The sequence below is a fragment of the Oreochromis aureus genome, linkage group 13, assembly GCF_013358895.1.
Source record: "Oreochromis aureus strain Israel breed Guangdong linkage group 13, ZZ_aureus, whole genome shotgun sequence".
Lineage (NCBI taxonomy): Eukaryota > Metazoa > Chordata > Actinopteri > Cichliformes > Cichlidae > Oreochromis > Oreochromis aureus.
This window is the reverse complement of record NC_052954.1, coordinates 1,435,316-1,462,508: the sequence shown is the minus strand read 5'-3', so window position 1 is coordinate 1,462,508 and position 27,193 is coordinate 1,435,316. Positions and strand designations below refer to the sequence as shown.

At 38.9% G+C, this 27,193-nt stretch overlaps 1 pseudogene; it reads right to left on the bottom strand.

Moving 5' to 3' along the window:
• Window positions 1-517: 517 nt before the first annotated feature.
• On the bottom strand, window positions 518-27,193 carry LOC116310431 (annotated as a pseudogene).

Here is a 27,193-nt window from a genome sequence, read left to right as displayed (position 1 = left end):
CGTCTCTGTATTAACAAACATGCCATATTGGCCCAGTTTATTTTTCTTATCATTGTTGTGAGGAGACCATAAATAGCATTTGTATTTTCTGTATTTGCTGTAACGGAGTTCTTGTTATGGAACTTTTTTTTGTTTTTGTTTCAAAATAGCTGATAACTATTCGCTGATAGCTGCCAACATCTGCGAACAAATATAATTCTATAAAGTGGTTCTATATAATGTGTAACTGTTAATATAGAGCGTTATTAAATTTATTGCTAATGCAATCATATGGCACACTGACTTCTGAGGAAATTTTAAATGGCACTCGCTATCAGAAAGGTTGCCTACCCCTGGTCTAGAATTTGCCTCCATTGTTGAACAAGAGGAAGTGGCCTACTGTGCATGTTCAATTCTATTTACATTGTATAACCTAAACACCTCGGGTAATGTGTCCAAAGACAGCAAAGTCATGTCCAAAATCATATGAAGCTGAACAGACTTCAGATCAGAAAGAAATAAAAGGAACTTGTGTGGGTCAGTCTTTCTCTGCAATCACCTGCAGTGAAGTGACAATGAAATTAAAGAATTTCTCTCACATGGAGCTTGTTGTGACTGCTGTTTATTGCACTGCAAGTCTAATGCAGTTAGTACTAAACTGAAATTAGAGACCACACAAATCCACTGTTGGCTTAATACAATTTTATAAAGAACAAAGCTAATTTCACAAAGTATCTCAAAGATTTTGTTTTTGACAAATCATTGTAATAAAAGACATGAACAGATCCCTAGGAAACAATTTAAAAAGTATTCATAACTCATTGAGCACACTGTCAAAGGCTGACGTGGCACATGCAAGCTACCTGGATTTCATTCTAATCATTTCAAATTTTACTTTTTAAACAAATGGAGACCATCGGTACAAATGCTATAGAATAAAGCAACACATTTCCCAGTGTGACTGACGAGCCTCAGAGTGTCTCAGGTGTCGCCCAGTAACCTACACAGAAGTGTTCACTGTGGCTTCAGCACTTATTCAACAGAATAAGTAACAAGTTATTAGTCTTCAGGCTGAAGGTCAAACAGATGTTTAAAAAATAAAAAAATTTGCTGTCCTTCTGCAATCCACTCTCTTCATCCACTCACTGCATTAGGCCCGTTGTCTGCTCCTGGGTCAAATCACTGAAATGGAACAAATTTGATCAGCCTTTTTAAACATTTAATCTCAAAAAGAAAATCTCAGGTTTTCTGTTCCTGAGATTTGTGTGTGTGCAGCTTTGATTAATGTGTAATCAGAATGGGTGTCCATTTACCTGATCGTCCTCGCCGCCTCCTTCTTCATCATAGTAATAGACATTGTCTCTGACACCATCATCCAGCAGGAGTGGCTCCTCTTTTCCTCTGTTTTGCAAACAGCAGCACTAGCAACAACAGCGCTGAACACAGAGCACAATGTTTAGCACACAGTAACCAACAAAATCCTACTTAGCTGTGAAAGGAAAGAGATGCACCGTCCTGAGACTACAGATGTGCGACTCACCGAGCAGCAGGATGGCTCCAAGTATTCCGAGGATAAGGGGCAGGTTGCTGCCACCTACAGTACGGCCTAAGCATGTCAGTTCTGCGCCCCTACAGTCACACACTTCAGCTTTGATGATGCTGTCCTGCTCCAAGCCATGTTTGTCTCCCACTCTCAGTATAACACTGTACCATTCACTGGGCAGCTCAGTGGCCAAATTCAAGATGATGCCCGTTCCTGAAATAAACAAGACAGCAGAAATTTTACTTTATAATTCTGTGTTCATGGATTTATTTTGTCTCACTTTAGCAAAGCTTTACCACCTCTTCAAAGCCATGTTGCAACAGTTTTTTTTTTTTTGGGGGGTTAAAGTCTTGTATAGCAACAATGTCCTCACACAAGCACCAATCACTCCAATCTCAATGTTCAGTGATGAACACTGAATCATGTCTGACCTAAACAATCCTGACATTTGCAAATCACATGTTTGCAGGAAAAATACATATTTTGGTTTCTGAACCAAAATATTTAAAAGTCTGGCCATCTTATCAGTTTATACTTGTCACATGTTAGCAGTGTACATACTGGAGTCATTCATCCTAGCGGTCCAGCTGGTCTTTGACATGCCCTGTAAAGACACTGAGTAGGGAGGTCCAAATTCTGGTCCATCTTTATCTGTTACTGACAGCAGTTGAGGAGCTGGATCCTTGTTGCACACCTGAGGAAATAAAGTCACAGTGAAGCTTTTCTTTATGCTGATATGCTGTATCACATGACTGCATACTGCACTTTTTAATTGATCCCATCCTGAAGTCGGTATATTTTACTGTTTGAGAAAGTAATTCATGCCTTTATTTCATCCATGCTTGATTACTGCAACAGAGCATTTTGGAATCAGCCGTGCTCTGCTCTCTCGTCTACTTGTTAAAATGTGGCAGCCCGACTCCTGACAGGCACATGTAAACAAGACCATTTTTTCCATGTGTTGGCTCTTTTTCACCGGCTTCCAGAACATTTTAGAAATGACTTCAAAATTCTGTTTGTTTTTAAGTCTAAACGGATTAGCACCCTCTTAACCTCACACTCTCAACTTTTAAAAAAGCGAAGTTCTAACAGACCTTAAAGCTCTGTTTTATTCAATTTATTTGAACATTTTGGTCAACCTGTATCGTTTTTAAATTGTGCTTATACATACATTGACTTTACATAGAAAGATTTTACACTATTAGACGTGTTCAACACGAAACAGCTGTTGAGCTGATGGGAAATAAGACACCTTAATGTCATGCGGCTTAACGACAGGAGCATTGTCATTGACATCTTCCAGCTGAATGATCAGGGTACCAGTTCCTGTAGCTGGGACAGCATCTGGTAACAGAACACCAAGAGAACAACATTTATTAAAATGATATTTCACTTTGTTGAAGAAACCCAAGTTCATAGTAATGCCCACAGACTTTCCTCTAGACCTCTGATCCTTATAACTGGCACTTGGCTTTTAAAACAAAGATTTGAGGGCTAAAACTAATGGCTAAGATCAAATTAATTACTGAATTACTAATTATTAAATTATTTAAATTAAGGGTTGCAATGTTATTAGTTGTGAATGTCCCAGGAAAGGCCGTTTGTGCTGGAATTTATATTGAAAAAAGATTCCATTCCATCATTCAGTAATCAGTCTGTGCAATATAGAATTTCTTGTTTTGCAACTTTACCTTAAGGGACATTATACAGGCTAGCCCAACTTATCCATTTTAACACGTGTTCTTCCATAACTTTTCAGGAATGGGAATTTTATTAAAAGTTATAAATTGTAATAGTCTTAACTACCACCTACCATTATCATATGCACCAATGGTTGCAGTGTATCTGTTGTTTGTGACGAAGGGAGCCTCTCTGTCCATGAGTCTTCTCACTTTAATAAGGCCTGTGTCCTTGTCCACGTTCAGCCAGCCTGCAGGGTCAGTCAATATTTTGTACCTGTACAAGACAGCCACAGAAAAGATGGTAATACTGTGCAGGCAGGATGATTACAATTAGCATGTTTCACAATACGGCCCAATGTGTTATTTGATTTTGGACATCCTCCGCTTTCTCCTTAGGCTAAATACACGATGTGAGAATTAAACACATTAACTGTTACAGGGTTCTTGCATCATTTAAAAATACTGGTGGCCACTAGTACTATCCATCAGCCTCCTAGTAGATGCAGCTATGGTATGAATTTGAATGTCCTAAGTTGCCTCATTCTTGGGTTATCAGATTCACAAACTTTGGTGTCCACAGCGCCCATCCAGTAGGGTGGTGACAATACCTCATGAGCTTTTTACAACTAAGGGCTTTTAAAAAATGCTTTAAGACCTTAACATTACAAATTAAGACAATGTCAATATAATTAACTGTATTTGGGTATTTTATAAGCCTAATATACTACTATGGTAGACAGCTATTCAGTGTTTTATCGCTATAGACAGTATTCTGTAATTTTATCTGCCAAACATGAGGACAGTGAATCAATTTCGACCATCAAACAGAACAAGGAATCTAAATACTTGACATTTATCTGTGAGATTTAACCATTTAGGGTTTCATCCACAAACTTAATCCTTAGTCCCTTAGGAAAAACCTGACTTAGGGTTTTTGCTCCAAACTAAAGTGAATTTTTAGAAAGAAATAGAATTTTTGCAGCACTTATGAGGTCAGTGATACATTTTCTTTAGCAGTAGAAAGTCTCTCCCCCCAACCCCGACTTACGAGACTGTCTGCTTGCGTGCAGTGTCTGGGTCTGAAGCAGTGTACTGCACCACGACTTCATCCACAGCAAGGTCCTCTGGTTTTACCACAAGCTTCTCCTTTGGATCAAATATTGGAGCTTCATTCACATCCTTCACATTCACCACAGAAGCACCAGCAAAAGGAATCTCATTCTCCACTGAAACCAACAGAGTGAGCTTGCTGGCTCTCTCAAAGTCCAGCTCCTGGTTGGAAGGAAGGAAGGGAGAAAAAAACAAAAACACAACATAAGGGTGTTGGCACAGAAATTCTATAAGCTTACAAGAAATCATAAAAACTCTGCCATCACATGACACAAATATTCATAGATGAAAGTATCTCCCAATATTATGCAAGAATTCCTGATTTCTTCCTACCTTTGCAGTAGAAAGGATTCCTTCCTGTTTGTTAGTTCCCGTTTTTACTGTGAAAAGTCCATCAGGATCACCACTGACGATCTTGAACTTGGCGTTCCAGGCTGGAGTTTGTGGTTCATCCTCATCTGTTACTATCATCCTAACCACCTCAACATCCTTTTTGTTTTCATCAACTGTTGCAGTATACTGTAAGAAAATAAAGGACGAGTCAGAAATCACAGCAGTTAAAACCGATCTAAAGACTCCTCACTAGGAATAGAGAATAACAGCCTCATTTTGTAGTCTGTGTCATTATATTAGGTTCATTACTTAATGCAAGTCTATAACTGTGCAGTAAATCATTGTTTTGTGTCTTTTGGCACAAAAAGCCACAACTCACAATTTATGGCAACCGTGACCCAGAGTGAGAAGAAGCTATCATTCAGAGACTTTAAATACATCTGAGCATCACTGAGCACCGTTGCTTGTTAAGAGTTTCCTTGCTGTTTGTTTTGAGAGATTTGGATTCAATAAAATCTTTGCCATTTATTGGAAGATCATTTTGTATGTATGTAAATGTAATTTTGTCATGAACATAAACACATTGTGGGTTTTCGCTGTGTCAGTATGTGTGAGTGCAACATTAGTAATGCAGTTAGATACAGACTGAATGTGTTCTGCTTTAACTGCTGTCTTTTCACTCTGTTAAACAGGAAGTTTCCAGTTACTTCATACTTACTAAGCTCTGAGTGAAGACTGGAGCGTTGTCATTGCTGTCCGTCACTGTGAGGATGACTTTTGTTTGTCCAGTTAACCCTTCTCCCGCCAGATCTGCTGCTTGTACTGTCAGAGTGTACTGTGGATATTTCTGTTAAGATACGAGGACTGTTAAGGTAGATCAGCTCATCAACAGGAAGGAAGAGACACTGACATCAGTTTACAGACTGTAACACAGCCTTCAGACTGACGAAAGCTCTTCATCTATGAAGGCTGATTCTGCTGAAAAGCTGAAGTTTAATTTGTTTAATATTTTGCTTATGACAAACACTTGCAAACATGATGCTTTTGAGAGGCGTAGCCAAACTTTTTAAAATAAAGTATTCCTTGACCATTTGGCGTGAGGCTGTTTGCAGTTGCTCTGTGAAGTCAGTCTCAAAGAGTTTTATGATGCTGCACCAAAAACAGATTGCTCTGATCTCCAGTAGTCTGCATGGAAGACACATACTTGTCTGACAAACTATTTGCCAAGTATGAAATGTGTGTCCAGAAGTATGACACAAACCAGAAATGTAGACAGATAAACTATACCTATACTTTAGAGGCTGTGTCAAGTTTCACTATCAAAAAACCAAAACGTGTTTTTTGCAGCACCCTCTTTGTGACCGATTTCCAGCAGTGACAGGCAGACTATTGATCCTGATTCATTATAAAATGTTTTTTCACCCCTTAGGTGTAAAAGGACACTTGTGTTTTAAATGTGTTTAACAAATCTCACCTCTCTGTCTAATCCTCTACCAGTGACTCTGATGCTTCCAGTAACTGGGTTGATTTCAAACATGTTGTCAGTGGGCAGCGGTGGGTCCTGGTTCAGAATACGATAGCGGAGATCTGAGTTGAGATTATCTGGCTCATCGTCGTCTTTGGCCTCAACCCTAACCACCTCAGTCCCTGGAGTGGAGGAAATAAAAAAGAAGTTCCTGAAGGTCTTCACACTGCTTCATTTACGAGATTTACTAAATAAAATAGACGTAATCCAAAAGGTCTGCTAATTTCCTTCCAACCCAAATCATTCTCTGATCTTTAGGTGTCATTTTGATCGTCTTTAAGTCTCTGGTATCTTGAGATTCATTTAATATAGTGGACTTGGTGAAAACTCCATCATGGATAACAATTATAAACACGAACAAAAACAAAGAAAACTACATAAGAAGTCCAGTGGCAATAAGGTTTCTATACATACCGATGGCCGTGGCCTCAGCAACATTTGCGTTGTACTCCCCTGTAAAATAAGGTTTGTTGTCGTTCTGGTCGATCACATTGACTATAATCTCCATGGGATCCTCAGCTTGTCCCACTCCATCACTCACAGTATGTACTTCAAACTACACAGACAGAAGAGTTTAACATGTGTCATTTAGAAAGTTTCAGATTCACCTTTAAACGGATTCAATTATCTCTACACGTTCAATCTACACACAATACAAACAAGGCAGAGTTGATTGTTGAGTGAAGAGACGTCTTTACAGTGCATTTAGATGATGTGAGGTGACACGTCTTGTTACTTGACCATTTTATTTCTGCCTCTCAGAATGGTCACGTTATGCTCCATTTCAAAACAAACAAAATTATCTGCATTTTCCAGCTGGAAAAGTTTAACAAACCAACGGAAGAGTCTCAATACTTCTCCAAACTGAATATTTCACATCAAAAACCTGTTTTTTCTCAACTACGCAGTATTGTCTGTTTAACAAAACGCTGGAACAAAGTAAGATGTTGTTTTTTTTAAAAAGACGAAACACCCTTTTCCAATGGGGATCAAAATGCAATAATCAGGTACAAAGTGAGGATGCTTACCGTGTAATGAGCTGTTTCCTCTCTGTCGAGTGGCTGTGTTACATACAGATCGCCCGTCTCTCTGTCCATTCTGAAACGACCAACAGGAGCCAGATCAGCTCCAGGACCAGTGATGCTGTAATACCGTACTTGCCTTGATTCCTGGCAAGGACGGCGGAACTGGACAAAAATACAACAGAACTGAGTTAAACCCCTGACTCCAACAAAAGAACAACAGCTACAGCAAAGAGGTGCGTGAGGTGGAAGGCAGGTTACAATTTTCTACATGCTGTTATCGGGATTGTAAGAAAAACAAGACAGTCCCCTTAATCTTTTAATTACAATACTGTATTTGGTGAAAATGTTCTGATTGTTCAAATATGTTATTTTCTTTAGTTGTTGTAAAATAATGTGTGCCCCAGTCTCCAATGAGGAGAATTATTCCTCTGTTACACCACAAGAGGGAGCATCTCCTGAAATGAGCAGCTCTGGTGGGAGTAAACAAGTCAGGCCACTCACCATGAGGCAGTGTGCCTAACAAACGCTGTGTGAGACTGTGTACAAACCTGTAACTATGTGCTAAGTCCATATAGCTGCAGAATATACAGTAAAGGCAGACGCACAAAGCCACACTGGTTTCTGTTTCTTTTACTCTAAGTGTGCAACAGGATCATTCAATCAGTCATCTTGTGATCTCTGAATAAGGAATTATTTGAGAAGAAAAACAAATCTTATTACTGAGTTTTGTTGTGGCACACATGGGACAGTTTGCTCTCTTACTGATCATCTAACTAATAATCAATGAAATCTCTCTGACTGCTGCTTATTTCAACAACCAAACCTGGCTGGTGTATTTCTGGAGACATGAGTAACTGCAGGTTAGTGGTTCTATTTTTGTCAAAATCTGTTCTCTGTTGTTGTTGTTGTTGTTTTTTATAATTTTGTTTTACATTTATGTGGATGGTCTTGGAACAAATGATCTGCCCATTGTGCACAGCCACGTTTTAACTGGTACAATCACACACACGAGCATTTTACAGTTGTTCTTTTCAAAACAGTATTTTAATGATTGCCTAACCGTGTTGCTTTCAAGTGGCATTTGAAAATGACAGCTACAGGAAATGTGAAAAGGAGTTGTGGAGAAGGGAGTAGTATGTTTTGTCATTTTGATTTATTATTTTGTTATTATTGGTATTACTGTCATTACTGTTGCATCATAAACATATAGCAAGCATATGTATACAAGAAGTATTGATACAAGAGGTATTGATATTGCATTCAAATGTTCAAATATATTGGTATCATATTAGTCTTTATTACAGGTTCAGAAAGAACCACTTTAAACTGTGGAGTTGAATCTATAATGTTAATGTTTATGCAGACTGCAGGGTGAAAGAGTAACTCTGTGCTAAAAGAAGACAGGAAGTTATATGTCTTTGAAGTTGCAGGTTTTGCAGAAGTGAAACCGAAAGCAGAGTGAGTGCAAGCCAAAGAGTAGGGTGTTTATTATGCATTTATCTTTGATTTAAGCTTTTAGTAGAGGCTTTTGAGTAAAACATTTATTCAGTAGATTACATATATAGTTCCAGTTAGGTTATTATATGTAAGGATGAGCCTCTGTTCTGGTGAAAGGTCAGAAGTGTAACGGGTGAGATGTGAGAGCATTTAAGGGCGAGACATACACATACAGACACATATAGTGAGAGAGGTCATGACACGCACGCAGTACACAGCATGCACGCCCTCGCACGATGTACGCACACACAGATAGACTCATTTAGTAGGTAAGAGTTTATGACTGCAAAGTTGTGCATGAGTGACATTTTGTACAGGAAGTGCACCTGATGTTCCAGGAGATAAGCAGATAAGCCTGGGCAGGATGGAGACAGGAAGCGCTTGGCGTCGACCCGAAGAAGATGTTCTGTTTTAGACTATGTTAAGAGTCATTGTGGTTTTGGAGTGACGTATGCTTTGTTTAAATCTGCCTAGCAACAGAAAAGGGGGCTGTACTATCTTAACCCCATAAAACCCTTGTCTGAATATGGTAAAGACAGTTCAATACTGATTGGGTTGTTGAACTCACACATGTGTTCATTAAAATGCCGTCTAAATTGCACACGCCTGGATCTGTGGTTATTTATGGATTCCTTCTCTCAACATTGAACCCTAACATTTAGGGGCTTCGTCCGGTGAGAGAGATGGAGGAACTTTGAGAGATCCGGGGTCCGTGGTAATTGGACGGGCAGACGGTAATCAGTGGTGAAAGTGAGCAGGCATTCCCCGGGGCATTTAAAGGTAAGACACTGCCTGTTGAAATATATTTCCAAAAGGTGTCACATTGGGCATGTCAAATTAAAAGCCTGGTCACTGTAATTACTGGTGAATGTCTGTTTTTTAATTTTGGTGAAGTTTTCATGAAGTTTACCGGTTGAAGTAATGATAATGAAGTATAAGTGACAGTACTGAGTAATGAGAATAAAGGAATGAAAAGAGAATTAAAGCAGTTGGAGCTGCTAATTTAGTGTGGTAGGGAATTTGGTCATTTTGTGGGTTGGAGCCCAATTGGTTATGCAACCCTTAAGAACTTTCTCGGAGGTGACGCTCCCTGCTGGATAGAGAAATCTATCCTTCACCTAGCTGTGACTAGGGATAGTTTCGGGCAACATTCGAGGAGGACTTGGGAATCTCCAAAACTGTTGAGGGTTGTCCTTAATCTTAATCCTGTTTTGGGTGTAGATTGTTGTTTCAAATTATTCTAAATTACTTTAGGACGAGGAGTCTGGGACCCTTAAGAAGCGCACTTTTCTCCTTGGTAACGCTTGCGCTTGGGCAGGACGCTGACCCTCGACCTACCCTGAAGAGTAGGGATAGTACCGTCGACAGCGGGGGAGAACTTGGGAACCTCCGAAATTGCTAGGAGTTAGAGTCTCCTATTTTGCGCTTTTTTGGCTACGATAAATTTGGTTAGGGCATTAGCAATCGGGCCACCGTCAGGGACGGAGTACTGGCTAAAATTGGTCGCAAAAAAGTCAGGGACTTGATCGGTTGGACCGTTATTATTAAATTTGTCGAAATTATATAGGTTTAAGAGGCCTAGAAAAATCTGTGCAGTTGTAATTAATAAGACGTGTCTGTGTAATATAAAATATGAGATCTATGAGTAAGATCAGTCTCTGTGTCAGCAATGCACAGCCGGATGTGCACTGATGGTGTGTGTAAATGCAAATGAGCAGCGGTGATGCGCAGAGAGGGTGGTTTCAGTTTCGAGAGTATTGAGCTTTATGACTATTGTTTGCCAATTTTGCTAACGGCCTGTATATAAGAGGTTGGTTTTGCTTATCACGAGAGTATAAATACAGTGTGAATATATTAGTGTGGATGTATAGTAAATGACTGAATTTTGATAGATGTATATTTCGTGAGCCATAAATGCTGGGGTGTTTTATTTTTCAGTTATGTGTGTGTGGGGAGAAGCTGTGAGGACGATGAGAGGTTTCAGTTTTCTTTTTCTTTTTTCTTTTGACTTGCTCTTTCTGATCATGGAAGGCATGTCCAAAATACTCGTATGAAAGCGTATTTTGTGTGATTTTAACTGTGTGAATGCTGTCAGTATTTGATTGGAGTGACTCTGAGTGAGAGAAAAGGCAGGGTGTGTGAGACGACTCATGGCGTCTGAAAGAGGTTAGAACATTTAAAAGTGTGTATGAAATAAAGGAGTGGGAAATATATTTCTTTTGTGATGTAAAATAGGATGTTTAAAGTTTGCAAGTGCTTTAATTCAAGAAACGCGTGAGTGAGGTTATGAGAAATTGAGTTTATTTTTTCTGATGGAAAACATATAAGTGTATACACTACAAACTGATCTAAAGAAGGGTGAAGGGTGATGTGTGTGGAGAAGTGTTAGTTGTTCTGATGTGTGAAAGAGCTCTATTTAAATGTGTGTGAGTGAAATGAAGGTGTATTGTTTTTTAGATCAAGATTTAGTAGAATTAAAGAGGGTTTTTAGACTATAAATATAAAGAGAGACAGACTCTGCAGAGAACAGGAAATAGTGAACAGGAACTCTGCATGCCCATAAAAGGAACTGAGTGTGTACAGAAAGAACACAGAGAGACAGATGAGTTACCTCTAGGCACAGGAAGCAAATGAAGCCTTTAAGAAAAAATGAATATAATACTAATTGTATGCTTTAGTGTGCCAATACAGGTGGACGTCTCTCAACTTTGGAACCTTGAGTGCAGCACCAGAACAATAGATTAACAGAATTGGGAGAATAAGCCAGGCTTTGGCTCGAAATTGTGCAGCTTGATCTCTCACTTTGTCCTTGACCCTGAGAAGAAGCTTAAAGGACAGTCAATCGCCTGATGAAGACCGACAGAACATCGTGGACTTGAATACAGCAGGCAAACGGCAGTGCCACTGATCCAGTAACACTGATGACGACTGATGACCAGCAGCAGCATGTAAGACTAATGCAACATGTACTGTGAAAATACAGGCTGGGCAGTTGAACAGTGGGATAAAGAATTGTGGAAGAGCACTGGACATTGAGTGATATTTTGCCATGCTGGGACTTAACCTAAAAGAAAGACTGTAAAGAAACAGAGAAGAAGACAACAGCTGAGTTGAGACTGTGTTTGCTGGAGCTTTGAAGCCCGAACAGGACATTGTGAATGAAAAAGAGACCGGTGAGAGATGAAGTTGGACGAGTTTAATTGCGAGAATACAGGATATGTTTGGATTGAAAATTGAAGCCTGAACTCATGAATTGTTTAGGGATGTCCACCGCAGCATAACAAAGAGGTAAACATTAGAAAAGGTAAGAATAATGAAAGAAAATAATTGTCATTACCTTAATGAATTGAAAACACACATACACAAGTTGTTACATGTGAGATTATTTTTGAAATGAATCAGAAGTGAGATAGTTTGAATCTAAACCTCAGTGAAAATGCATGAAGTAAAACTGATTATAATTTAAGATGCAATGAAGAAACAGCTTACACGTAGAGTACATTAACATGAATACATAGAAATGCAACGAAGAACTCAATGAATTAATTCAATGAAGAAGCAGTTTACACTCAATTAACATAAAATGCAAGGAAGAACACGCTTACATGCATGGCATAATTGGTATTTCTGACCAGAGATAGAGAAATGGGTTATTTAACCACTTGTGATAATAATGAAAATGTCTTAGTTTTGTTATTTTCAGGAGTAAAGCAGACTTGGACCAAGTCTCCAGATCCAGCAGTCGGAAGAAAGTTAGAGGTTAACAGCAATGGATAAGTTAAGGCAAGTTTCTGGTTGAATTGCTCACAGAATCATGTGTCCATGAACCTGGAAAATAAGCCCTAACACCTGGCTGAAGACCAGGAGGGCTGTCATTTAAGGTGGGGAATTAAAACAGAGGGTTAGTAATTCGAGGAAAAAAGAAAACTGACTGCTTAACTGGAGAATTGGGAAGTGTCTGGGAGACTGTGAAGCCATAGATGCAAAATAACACATACACATACACACACAAACAGAAAATGCATTGATCTTACAAAGACAAGCTCCTGAAGCTTGTCTAATCAAAGCTTAATGCATAGAGACATTGATTGAAAACCTGGCTAAGAACATAAGCATATGCAATGAAGATCTGCTTGCTGCTTGTATGAGTGAGAGAATGGTGTGAATGGTTAATAAAATTGATGGAAAGATTTAAAATAGATGGAAAAACACAAGAAAAGTATTAAAGCAGTTTTAAAAAGAGTGACTTAGGAGTGCCTTTGTACTGAGTGATTAAAGCAAGTGATTATTATAGAAAGAAAATGAAAATAATTCAATAATGTGATAAGGTTTAAACATGTATTTCTCTTGTCAAGTTGGCTGTTGAGCTGTGAGTCTATGCAAATTAGCTGGAGCAGAGACACTTCCTGTCGTGTGTGTGTCGGAGGCTTTCAGTTCAAGAGAGAGCGGTGGCTGTTGAAGATTATTCGGCGAAATATATACTGGTAAAGTATCAGGATATTTGATTACGGTGGTCAGGTCTGTTCAGAGGGGCAGATTTGGACAGGAAATTTATAATTTAGTGAGGGTACGTTGTTGAAATCGGTTTAGATCTTATGCTGAATGAACACATGGCAAAGTGAGGAAGGGAGACATTGTGCAAACGGTCTTTGATCTTTTGACGAGGTTTTCAGTGCATTGAATGGGTGAAATTTAAGATTGTTTAAGATTTTTTGGGGCTGTTGTTTTTCATTTTAATAGAGGGAGTTTTGATAAACATGGACATGTCTAAAAGGGCCCATAGTTTTTGTAACAGTGCACTTAGGAAAAACCTGTCAGGTGATTTTGTTTGGTACTTTGATGAGCTAATAATCAGCTCTCTTTTTTCATTTTTGTTCTAAGCAGGCCTGGAAGAGAGTGAACTGACGGCGCGGACAAATTACCAAGTAAGGATTGCAGCGAGTCAATCCAGTCAAAAATATAGCGAACTATTTTCCTAAAAAGGAAAACGAAATAAAACAAATGATTGAGCTCATTTTGCTGATGTGGAGCATCTGATGACGTGCGCAGAAGGCTGCAGATCAGCAAAAAATATCATGTGTGAATGCATGTGAGTGAATGTGAGTGACTAGACTAAGGTGGGGATGAATAAATGTGGACAAATTTATCATGTGAGGAAAAGAAAGGGGATGCTTTGTTTTGCTTTTGCCATAAGCAGGACAAGTGGGAGACTTAAATCTGGGGATGCTGATTTTGGGTTGCTGATGTATGTTTGGAGAAAATTTCTTTTTACTGGGGTTAGATTATGGGATTACATTATATTGTTGGGAGAATGCAAAATGCTAAAAGGGAAACATTGTTTGATGAGATTCAAGTTACCATTAACTGAGGTAACTCATGATTAATAACTGTTTTGTTTAAGTTTGTTTTTGTCATGACACAGATTGGATCATAGAGGGGGAGAGTTGAGCAAAGGTTTTGTTTCCAGGAAGTTCCAAGGATCCAGAGTTCGATGGAGCAACGAGTTTGAGAAGATTTGACATGATGATTAAATTGATTTTGTTCCTTAAACACAGGTTTTCAGGGCTGGAGCAAAATACCGGAGAGGAGGATGGCTGAAGTGTTCTGAGAAATGATATGATATGACTAACCTTTTCTCCTTTTAATTGGTTAAGCTTGGGTGGAGCATTTTGAGTTTTTTGCCACATGAGATGTGTCAAAAAAGAGAGGGGTTTAAGATTTAATTTGTTTAATTTGAAATGGGTTTTACTAGGATTTTATAACGATTGGGGTTGTTTGATAATTTAGATATGGTAAAACTGAGGCAGAGATTGTTAATTCTAAAGAAAGGGGTAAAATGAACTGAATTCTGTTTAGAAGATAAATTGCTGGTGTTAATAAGAAGTTGTACACCAAATTTAGAGGGAAATTGTGGGAATAAAGGATATGCTTTGGGGAAAATAGTGAACATTTGATGAGTAGAAAATGTGGGATTTCTTTTTGATTTTTAGGATAAGTTGTCACAGTGACATAATGTTAGAATGTGGTTATAATGTAGGCTTTAGAAACAGATAGTAAATAGATTTATTTCTAGGGTAGAGGAGAGCTTTTTATGAGGATGTTAAAAGTCTCGCTGACTCAAATGAATAATATTGGAGATTATATATGTAGAAATGATTTTTCATACACATTGCATTTTTGTGCCTTTAACGGAGTTGTGGCTCAGAGAGTCGTCTCTTGAGGGTCACAAACTTTTGGTTAACGTTATGATTAGCCAATCTACTGTGAGAAGGACCTGAGTTATTGAAGGATTGCACACGCTTACAGACATATAGAGTTCATCCACACACAGGATAGTATGGATTTGAGGCCTAGGGCCTGAAATTCATTTAGCTCTTAACTGAATTTGAGCTGGCCCTGTAACAAGTGACAGAAGAGAGGAACTGAATAGGAGTTTGGTTGTAACTAAAACTGTGTGACATGTAAAATATTGAGATAACACATGCAGCTCTAAATTAGTCTTATTACATAAAATGCAGTTACAGAATAACAAATGCTTGTTGAAGTGACCAAGTTTTTGTTTAAAAACAGAAGCAAAGGGAGAAAGCTTATATATTTTGCTTAAGTCTGAGAAAGTATAAATTAGAATGTATCATTACATTAAGAGCAGCAAAAATGAAATAAAATGGTATACCAAAACAGGTTATAACACAGGAAATGTGAGTTTTAAAATGAAGTTAGTGTCAACACACAGAAGCTGTTTTTAGGGAGCTTTTAGCTATGATGAAATTTATTTATACTTAGTTGATTAAAATGGTTGTTTTCCTTTGATCCTTTAGTAGAATAAGTAGTTTTCTTGTGATAGGTGACTTTAGATGAGAGGCGCCTGCAGCAGCAGTGACAGTTTTGTGCATAGGATGTTGGTGATCAGATAAGGAACCAACAGGAAGCCTGCAGAGACGTGCAAGCAGTGCTTTAAGAGTTTTACAAAGGCTGAGTAATGTTACGAATACAAATACGCAATTAGGTTCATGTTTTGTGTAATATTAGGTTGAATCGAGTTTGAATAAAGAGAGCACTTGAGGAACAGAGTAAGTTAGAGCATAGTAGGGAGAAGGTTTTTATCCACTACAGTTAAGGTGAATCTAGTCTTAGACTAGGATCTACTCCGTGAATTATTAGTTTCGGTCATGCTTTTCTTTGTTTTGGTGACCTCTGGATGTTATCCAGAGGTCAAGAGAGGAAGTGTGGAGAAGGGAGTAGTATGTTTTGTCATTTTGATTTATTATTTTGTTATTATTGGTATTACTGTCATTACTGTTGCATCATAAACATATAGCAAGCATATGTATACAAGAAGTATTGATACAAGAGGTATTGATATTGCATTCAAATGTTCAAATATATTGGTATCATATTAGTCTTTATTACAGGTTCAGAAAGAACCACTTTAAACTGTGGAGTTGAATCTATAATGTTAATGTTTATGCAGACTGCAGGGTGAAAGAGTAACTCTGTGCTAAAAGAAGACAGGAAGTTATATGTCTTTGAAGTTGCAGGTTTTGCAGAAGTGAAACCGAAAGCAGAGTGAGTGCAAGCCAAAGAGTAGGGTGTTTATTATGCATTTATCTTTGATTTAAGCTTTTAGTAGAGGCTTTTGAGTAAAACATTTATTCAGTAGATTACATATATAGTTCCAGTTAGGTTATTATATGTAAGGATGAGCCTCTGTTCTGGTGAAAGGTCAGAAGTGTAACGGGTGAGATGTGAGAGCATTTAAGGGCGAGACATACACATACAGACACATATAGTGAGAGAGGTCATGACACGTACGCAGTACACAGCATGCACGCGCCCTCGCACGTGTACGCACACACAGATAGACTCATTTAGTAGGTAAGAGTTTATGACTGCAAAGTTGTGCATGAGTGACATTTTGTACAGGAAGTGCACCTGATGTTCCAGGAAGATAAGCCTGGGCAGGATGGAGACAGGAAGCGCTTGGCGTCGACCCGAAGAAGATGTTCTGTTTTAGACTATGTTAAGAGTCATTGTGGTTTTGGAGTGACGTATGCTTTGTTTAAATCTGCCTAGCAACAGAAAAGGGGGCTGTACTATCTTAACCCCATAAAACCCTTGTCTGAATATGGTAAAGACAGTTCAATACTGATTGGGTTGTTGAACTCACACATGTGTTCATTAAAATGCCGTCTAAATTGCACACGCCTGGATCTGTGGTTATTTATGGATTCCTTCTCTCAACATTGAACCCTAACAGAGTATACCCACTGTTGTCACGGTCCTGGGTCGTTTGACCCAGCGTTTTGTGTTTAGTATGATTATTGTCTTCTGTTCTAGTTGATTCTGATTTTGGTATCCTGTGTCCTCCCCTTGTGCCCTGTTCGTGTCCCTGAGTTCGTGTTGTGGATTTCCTGTTTTATTTTGAAGGTCTGTGTCTGTTGTCACTGTGTTCAGCTTGTATCCTCCGGTCGTCTTGTGTATTAGGATCAGCTGTGCTTCCCACCTGTGTGTCATTACCTGGTCTCCTTGTGTGTGTGTATATCTAGTGGGTGTCGGTCTGTGCTCTTTGTCGGCTCGTCTGCGTTTCATGGTGTTTTGGTTCTCCGGTCTGTGTCTCTCTGCCCTTCACCCCATTTTCTCATTATTTCAGGTTTGCTCTTATTTTGCCCAGTTTAGGTTTCTTCAGTAGTTTCTCATGCCTCATTGCCTGTTTTGTCACTCCGCCACTTTGTAAATAAACGTCACTCATATCATCAGTCTATTGCCTGCATTTTGGGTTCTCATTCTCACAACACCTCACGGCTCGCCCTGGCAGCCGTGACAACTGTAAAGAAAACCAAATGGAAAAGATCCTGTGGCGAAAACAAAAAATTGAAATATGCTTTAGAATCAACTTTTTGTCACAAGATAATTGAGGTTCCCTTACTACTTTTAAGGGATAGGTTCCTCTCCGATTCTCAGGAAAACTTAATGGAGGAATAACCCATTCTCTCTTCCTCCTCCTCAGTCCTTCACCAGGCTCGGGAAACTGCAGAACAGGCACCTGAGCATCAGCTGCATTCTGGGAAAACAAGCAGACATTTTATTTGATAGAAGAACACTTCCAGAAATGGATCAAGTGTAATGAGGAGGATGAGATACATTGGATGTACTAGGATTATGTTGACTGTCGAAGGTGGCTGTAACAACAAGAGTAGCTCTGAAACCCACTAACTAAATGTAACCAACCCTTACATGTGCAGCCACACAGTGTTAAAGAGAAACAGGTCTTTGTGTCCAGAGCCTTGGTTTTTTATCCAAAATCATTAAAAAGGTACTTGAGGTTTCATGCTCTAAATAAAGAACAGTACGATGTAAGTGGGATATTTTCTTTAAAAAGAATTATTTTGAGAAGAAGAACCATTCGTTTGCCTTTTGTGTCTAATCTTACTGCTGAGCCCACTTTAATACAGTGATGCTCACCATGCTCACACTGACAGGAATGGTCAGTTTGCGGCCTTGTGAGTCCCAGGAGTGGATGAAGAAGTCATGGTGTCCTTCATGAAGAAAAACTGGTCTCTTTACCTGGAAGAAAACAAATTATGTTAAAGATTTTTAAAGAAGCTAAAATGTGACAAACATTCAGACTTTGTCAAAGTAAAATTCAGTGATGTTTGTTAGCAGTCTATGATACAGTGCTCAGTCGTCGAAGAAACTTTTGCTCCTTTTCAAATATGTTGCAACATTTCAGGAGGTTTCATGTCAGCAAAAGCTAAAATATCCTCAGAGCTAGAAACACTTGGAAAAATCCCACAGACACTATTCATCTAAGATTGTCAGTTATATATTGTTGCAGTACATTCAAATGTTTACTATGTTCTGTTTACCCACAAAACAGTACCAAGGAAGTCTTTGAATCTGCACTCACCATCAGTACACCATCGGTCTTTACTACAAAACGTTTGTCAGAGGTGTCAAACAGAAATCTTGTGCGATCTGTGCAGTCAGTGAAGCCCACTGAGAACAGACAGAGTAGTTATTTTTTAATTACTGCAGTTCATGAAGAGACAGAAAAATAAGTGGCATGTCTTAAATGCATAAGAACGGAAGTCATGAAAAATCAAAATCAAATAGAAGTTAAGAAATATCTTATGCTTATTAGCTCTATGAAGACTCATGTATCAAAGCTGCAGTAAAATTGGTATTAGCTGATATCATGCCTGGTATTAGTTCAGCTACTCTATGAGTATGTTATCTGGTTTAACCTGCATATCTGCAAGCTGCTTTGAAACCAATTTCAGCTTCAGGTTTGGTGAAGTGTGCACATGTGATGTGAGATGTTTTGTCATCATTGTAGCTGTGCATGACAAACAAATATTTGATTCATATATTTTTGGTATGGTGACGTAGTGGTTAAAACTTTGGCTCACAGCAAGATGGTCTTGTGGTACAAACCCAGGAGCTCCAGGTGCAATAGTTTTCTATCACTGGTGAAAAATGTGCTTGATTAAGTGAAAATTTCAGCCATGAAATTCTCAGCTACTTGAAATGTGCTATTTGCTTTTAACCTGTTGAAGGCCTCTCAGAAACAAATCCTTACTAACTGCAACTTTAACCACTACTAATCAATATACAACCATTTTCTGTTATTACCTTTGCCCAGTACCGTGCCTCGTGTCAGGTAGTTTCTCGTCACACTGAAAGTGAGCTGATCTGACTGAAATCCAGGTACACATGCTGGCTCCTCAGCAGTCACTAAATTTGGAGGCTAGGACAGAAGAAACAGCATTTTAAAGGTTGCCACGAATGATTCAGATTCCTTTAAACAATTACTTGTGCATACATTTGTAGATAGATCACCAGAGACATTACAGAGTTTTCAAAAGTATCACCAAGCAAGAAAAAAGACTTGTTAGTGCTGTTACTTTCTAGTTCCCAGCAAATTAGAAAAAAAAACAAAACAATGTTCATAAGTAGGACTTCTCTGGTGTAGGCACAGGGCAGGACTGTGCCAGGACTCCAATTTGTTCATGTAAATGGAGAGTCCTCTTCACACACTGAGGTTAATTATGGAGTTCCACAGGGTTCAGTGCTAGGACCAATTCTGTTTACTTAATACACGCTTCCCTTAGGCAGTATCATCAGAATGCTATGGAGATGACACCCAACTCTGTCCATGAAGACAGGTAACACACACCAATTAGTTAAACTGCAGGAATGTCTTAAAGACATAAAGACCTGGATGACCTCTAACTTTCTGCTTTTAAATTCAGATAAAACTGGGGGTTTCCGGTACGGAGACTCACTAACCATAACTCCCCAAATTTACTCGAATTATTACTCTGACAGCATTTCACACTAATGGAGGGGAAAACTGGTCATAAACAGAGAGGCAAGACACCAATGAAAACGGGAAAAGACACAGATGACGATAGCGACGAGAGTATGGATGACCTGCAAGCTAGCATCCGCACTATCCACGAAGAGCTAAAAGCTACCAGGTTGGACATGAAACCAGACCTGAAAGATTTCAAAGACACCTTCTCCACGGAACTTACGTGTTCCAGAAAAGATATTGATAACAAATTAAACGAAATTGCCAGAGACTTAAAAGACACGACAAGTAGAGTGGATGGGGCAGAAGGGAGGGTGGAGGAGGTGGAGGAGTGGGCTACCGCGGCTAACGAGGCAACCTATCCAAGCACAAGAAAATATACAAGCTAAACTGACAGACCTGGAAGCCCGATCACGAAGAAACAACATTCGTGTTTATGGAATCCCAGAAGACACAGAGGGGGACAATCTACGGGAGTTCTTGGAAATGTTTATTAAATCGGAGCTGTCCCTAAGTGATACTGAGCTGGGAATGCAAAGATGTCATAGAGCTCTCGGCCCGAAGCCACCGCCGAAGGCCAGCCCCCGGTCAATAGTGATTCGCTTTCTGGAGTACAGAATTAAAGAACTGGTGCTCTGCTTGGAAAAAGAAAGAGGTCGTTTTGAACGGAGTGAGAATCTACTTTGACCAGGACTATCCGACTGAAATTCAACGGAAAAGAAAGGCTTACGCCCCCATCAGGAAAGTCCTTAAAGAAAAAGGAATTCGCTTCCAGACCCCCGCACCAGCTAAACTCCGTGTCTTCTTCAGTGACGGGACCGTAACTTATGACAGCGCAGCGGAGGCCACGGAGGATTTGAAGAAAAGGAAGGTTCTGAGCTTCGCGGGAGAACAGACCCAATCCACGGATGCAACACGGGAAAAGCTGAAGAACCTTTCCTGGGAGACAGCGGGACACCGGAACCGTGATGCACGTCAAGAGAGAGGGAAGATGATGCTCCAGGCATGAACCAGACACAGTTTGATCATGTCCTGAATACTTGAGAAATTCAGTTTCTTTACCGATTTGACTTTTCCTGAGTAAGGATTGACACTTCAGCTTTACACTGAATATAATTTAGGGTAAACGTTTAGGTTTCATTTTACATCCAAATATATACTGAAAGTTAAATGTCTGCCTTAGAGTACTTAGAGTTAAGACACTGCTCTGGGAGCGTATTTTCCTGGTTAGTTTGATTGTTTGATTACTTATTATTTTGTGGTATTTTGTTTATGCATAACCTCGGGAGATGTCACTTTACACAGGAGAGGCCCCTCGTGAAACGAGAGCTTTCCTCTCCAAAAGGTTTTTGGGGAATTCTGTTTTTGAGTAGAAACCACAGTTCTCTCATTTGTTCTGTTTTAGTTAAATTTCAAGTTTCAAATTTTGACAAATGTATGTTGTGTGTGGGTTGTTTTTTTTTTGTTTGTTTGTTGTTGTTGTTGTTGTTGTTGTTGTTTTGTTTTATCACCCAGGTCTTACAAGGTAAATGCTTTGACTTATACAAGACATGTCATTTCAACAGTATAGTTTAGTAACCCTTAATGTTAATGGGTTACAAAACCCAGTTAAAAGAGGTAAGCTCTTTGCTAAAATGAAAAACAAAGGCCATCATATAATTTTTTGGCAGGAGACCCACCTAACCAAAAAGGGGCATGAAAAACTTAAGTGCCCCGGATTTAAAAACATATTTTATTCATCAAATACAAAGGGAACCAATAGGGGAGTTGCAATTCTGATTTCAAATAAAATCTCTTTCCAGTCGTCCTCACAAATTGCAGATAAGGAAGGACGATACATTTTGGTAAAAGGAATCCTAGACTCTAAAGTAGTGACGCTACTTAATATTTACAGACTTCCTGGACAGGACAAATCGTTAATAAGGACCATATTTGATTTAATTGTTACGGAGACATCAGGTGTCCTGATATGTGGTGGAGACTGGAATGTACAATTACACCCTACCTTGGACTCCTCAAACTTATTAAAAAAGCAGAATCCGGAATCTCTTTATGTAAGAAAGATGCTTAAAGGTTGGGCTGATTGATGTGTGGAGAGAACTTCTGTTACGGCTGTGGCCATAAGACCTCTGTGTGGGCTGTTTTGTTCTGTCTCTTTACTGTGCTTAAGACTCTTTGCAGGTCCCTCCCTTAATGAAGAGTAGTGAGCAGCTGATTGGACTGTGGCACACGTGACCGCGTTCAAAAAGCCGTTCTGACAGCTCCCGCCGGGAAGAGAGAGGGAGAAGCGAGCAAGCAGCTTGACAGCCGACGCGGTCCTGGCCCTGGTTTCCAGCCTATACCCTTGCTGTGTGTTTGTGTGAGCGTGCTCTGTGAGAGCCGTTCCTAGTGTATTAACTTAGTGCCTAGGCACTTCTAGGCTGAAGCGGAAGGGGTGAGCCGCCTTTTTCTTTGGAACAGTTTTCTCCTGTTTTCCGGGTTAGGGAGCGAGGGTTAGTATTGTCATTTGTTTGTTTTGTTTCTTTCTTAGGGTTTAGTTAGTTTTCTTTGGTGGGACTTAGTTGGTTTTGTTTATTATTTTGGCCTGGGTTCACCCTGGAGCTATGCTTCATTACCTTTAATAAAATCACCTTTTTTTTTACGCACAACTGGTTTTGGATGTTTGGCTTGGGAACCAGGGCGGGTATCTGTCTCTCTCTCCTCCAACCTTTATGTGCGTCCCTACACGCCTAGACTAGGGGCGTAACAACTTCATCCTTCTTTAAAGGCATATACATTTTTCTCCCACCCGCATGGTGTCTACTCAAGAATTGACTATTTTTTTATGTCCAAATCAAGAAGACCGAGGATAATAGAATGTAACACTGGACCCAGAGACGTTTCTGATCATGCGGCGGTACACCTAAAGATACATTTGGATATTAAGCCTAGAAACGTTGTATGGAGACTGAACACTAGCCTTCTGAATGACCGAAAATGTGAAGAATTCATTAAAAAAGAAGTTAATGACTTTTTGGAGGTTAATGACAATGGTGAAGTGTCACCGAGTACCTTGTGGGATACCGCGAAAGCAGTGCTCAGAGGAAAACTAATAATGTGGTCAGCGAGAAAGAAAAGGGAAGGAGAGAGGCAACAGACTATCATGTCGAATAAGTTAAAAGTATTGGAACAAGCACATATAGAATCAAAAGATGATAAAATTTTAGAATAAATTAAAAATATTAAGGAGGAGCTAAACAATATTCTGGATAAACAAATAGAAGTCAAGCTAAAGTATCTCAGACAAAACTACTATGAAAACGGCCCCAAAGCAAAAAAAATATTAGCATAGAAATTGCGCAAACAATTAACAGATAGAACAGTTACAAAAATTAAAAATCCACTTACTAAGACCTATTGCCATAAACCTGAAGATATAGAAGAATCTTTTGCGTTATATTACAAAGAGTTTTACACTCAATCCCAAATAATGGATTCATCACTAGTGCAAGGATTTCTGGAGTCTCTAGATTTGCCTTCCATAGGAGAAGAACAAAACAAAATACTAACTAAAGAGGTTACTAAAGCAGAACTTGATAAAGCTATATCTAGACTGAAGACAAACAAAGTGCCAGGAGGAGATGGATTCCCTGCAGAATGGTTTAAGCGGTATAGGGACCATTTGTCACCAATGCTGTTAAAATGTTTTAATTATATCTTGAAGGGAGGAGAGACTCCAGTATCCTGGAAACAAACTATCATATCCGTGATTCCAAAGGAGGGAAGGGATAGATCAGAGTGCACCTCATATAGACCTGTCTCAGTCTTAAGTATAGATTACAGAATATTTACTTCAGTCATCGCAAAAAGACTGGAAAATGTTATTCCTGACTTGATTGACCACGACCAAACGGGTTTCATAAAATATAGACAAACACAGGATAATGTAAGAAGAGCATTATACCTAATAAATATTATGAGTCATAATCAATTTAAATCAGTTGCTTTGAGTTTGGATGCGGAGAAAGCCTTTGATATGGTGCAATGGGAATTTCTTTATTTAGTACTAAAACAGTTTGGATTCAAAGAGCAGATCATAGGCTGTTTAAAATCGCTATACAGTTGTCGAACTGCACGGATTAAAATGAATGGAAATCTGTCCAGGACTATTACACTGGAGAGAGGATGTCGCCAGGGGTGCCCCCTAAGCCCTACCTTGTTTGCACTTTTTATAGAGCCCCTGGCGCAATGTACTAGAGAAGACCAGAAAATCGAGGGCATTCAAGTTAAAGGAGTGGAGTATAAAATATGCTTATATGCAGATGACTTCCCCTTGACCTTGTCAAATCCGGACTCCAGTCTTCCCAAACTGATGATGCGGTTTAGACAATACTCGAGCTACAAATTAAATATACACAAAACCCAAATTCTGACTTACAACTATGTACCAAAAGAAAACATATGTAAAATGTATGATTTCAAATGGAATACTAACAAGTTGACATATCTTGGAGTCATCATACCAAAGGATTTGACGGAAATTTATAATTTAAATTACAATGCCATCACACAAAATATAAAAGTGGACTTGGGAAGATGGGCACCTTTGACAATTGGTCTGTATGTTAGAATAGAAATTGTGAAAATGAATGTTTTACCCCGTTTGTTGTTTCTTTTTCAATCCCTGCCAATTGAAATTCCCACAAAACAATTTAATGAGTGGAAAAGAAGGATTTCACAATTTATTTGGCAGAGTAAAAAACCCAGGGTACGACTTAAAACGCTACAGTTGCCAAAAGACCAAGGTGGATTATTCTTACCTAGCCTCGAGGACTATTGCAATGCGGCACAGCTTCAGTATTTGGTTAGACTCTGTGATAACAGATATGAAGCAAAATGGAAAGATTTGGAACTTGCTCAATTGGATATACCTCTACAGTCTTTACTGGGAGATATAAGTCTACAGAAAAAACACGTGTAAATTGCATGAGTGCACCAAAGTAGCCTTAAATACATGGGCTAAACAAAGTAAAAATTCAATTTAGAAAGGAAAATGCGAATACTAAGGTGGGTAGGATATGATACAGATTTCACACCAGCACATTTGGATGGGGTGTTTAGAGAATGGACTTGGAAGGGTATTACAGCATACTGTAAAATCTCAACCAAAACAGACATGGACAGCTTCCTACAACTCAGTGAAACTTACGGGTTAAATAAAACAGACTTTTACAGATACTTACAATTGAGACACCATTTTAATAAAAATATTAAAGTTGCAAGGGAGGATTCTGAGGAGGGGGGCCTCATTGATATGTTTGTCAACACATATAAAGGTAAAGTACATAAAAAACTGATCTCAAAACTGTACTCATGTTTACAGTCAAACAGGACCCACTCCACCCAGTATGTTAAGAACAGATGGGAGAAAGAAGCAGATATTACACTTACGTATGAAGATTGGTTGAATATTTGTAAAATAAACATAACTACCTCTAGCTCCCCTCTTTGGAGGGAATTTTCCTGGAAGAACAGTGTGAGATTTTTCATTACACCTAAGTATAAAACACTTCAGAATAGCAAACCTGAATCCGGTAACTGCTGGAGGCAATGTGGTAAGACTATGACTGACCACTACCATATATTCTGGGATTGTCCAGTTATTAAATCTTATTGGGCCGAAATACTAATGAGGATTAAAAAAGTAATGGGTTTTGAGATTGAGTTTTGCTTTGCTACAATATATTTGGGAAATGTACCAGTTGAGATAAATACGAAAGACAAATACCTTTTTAAAATATTCCTGGCAGCAAATAAAAAAGCAATAACTAGAAGATGGCTGGACTAGGACCCACCAACGGTTGGAGAGTGGTCAGCCATGGTAAAAGACATTTGTGAAATGGAAAGGATGACCTTTTCTCTAAGACTCTGTAAAGACAAATTTCAAAGATATTGGTCAAAATGGTTTTCGAGTATGCAAAAGGGTTGTGAATAATGTAGGGAAAGGATCTTATTCATTCCCTTCCCATTCTGTTTTCATTTAACCTGATTTTCCAGTGCCTGACTGGTCTTAATACCTTATGATGCTGAATGGACACTTGTATAGACATGCACAAAAATATGTCAAAGGGTATACGTGCGTGAGTATATTGTGGTGTGTTGGCTCCATCTTTTGGTCCCATTGAAACGAATTTCAAACTTCATTTGTGGTGTGTTGGCTCTCTCTAGTGGTATGCCGGCAGTGGTACGGCCTGTCTACCCTTATTTGGATACCGTAATGACGACAATATCAACGGCGCGCACAGCCTCGCTGCTTTCAGGAACCATTGGAATTTTTAAGGTTGCGCGAATCATTCAATAGTTACGGTAATGCTTGTTTTGTTTTTTTTTGGTTGGTTGGTTTCTTATTTGTTTATTAAAAAAAGAAGAAGTCTATTTTAAGAAAAAAGGGCAGTGTTTAATCATCACCTTCTGGGCTCATATTCTGTCCTGTTATCTAATCAACCAAAATTTCTAATTCTATTTGGAAATCATGGATTCTTTGAGTTAAAAATGTGAGGGACTGTCCTGCCTGTTGTGCAACTGAACTCCAAGTTACACTTGCACTGAACTGTAACGCACCTCCACAGTGATTTTTCAGAGAATGCTTTACATATTTCAGCAAGACTATGCCAAATTTGTTTCTGCATGCAGTTCAACAGCATGGTTTCATTAGAGCAAAACTGTCTGCAGGCTAGACCTTTCAGTCACTTCAATTCAAGACAAATTCAATTCAGCAGAACTAGAAATGAAATGAGAAACATGGCAAACTATTGAGGATCTAAAATCCTTTATCAGTGCAGTATGGGAAAAATAAAGGCTTCTAAAACTGCAGCAACTGGTCCCATTAAACATAGAAAAGTGTGTTGCTAAAAGAGGTGATGCAGCAGAGTTGTGCTGTCACTGACCAAAACCCAATGTTACCCTCCATTTTTAAAAATAGTTGAAAGTAGAATTTTTTTCCTATAAAACATTTGAACTAATGTTCAGTATAAAATTATTTTGAAAATGCAAAATATGTAATATGATTTAATATATAAATATGTAAGATATATATTTCTTACCTGAAAAACAGTTAAAATGCTGCAAATTGCAAACCAAATGGTCCCCATGTCTTTGTCTCAGTGAAGGCAGAGCACAATAACCAATGATCTCGTTTCCTGAGGG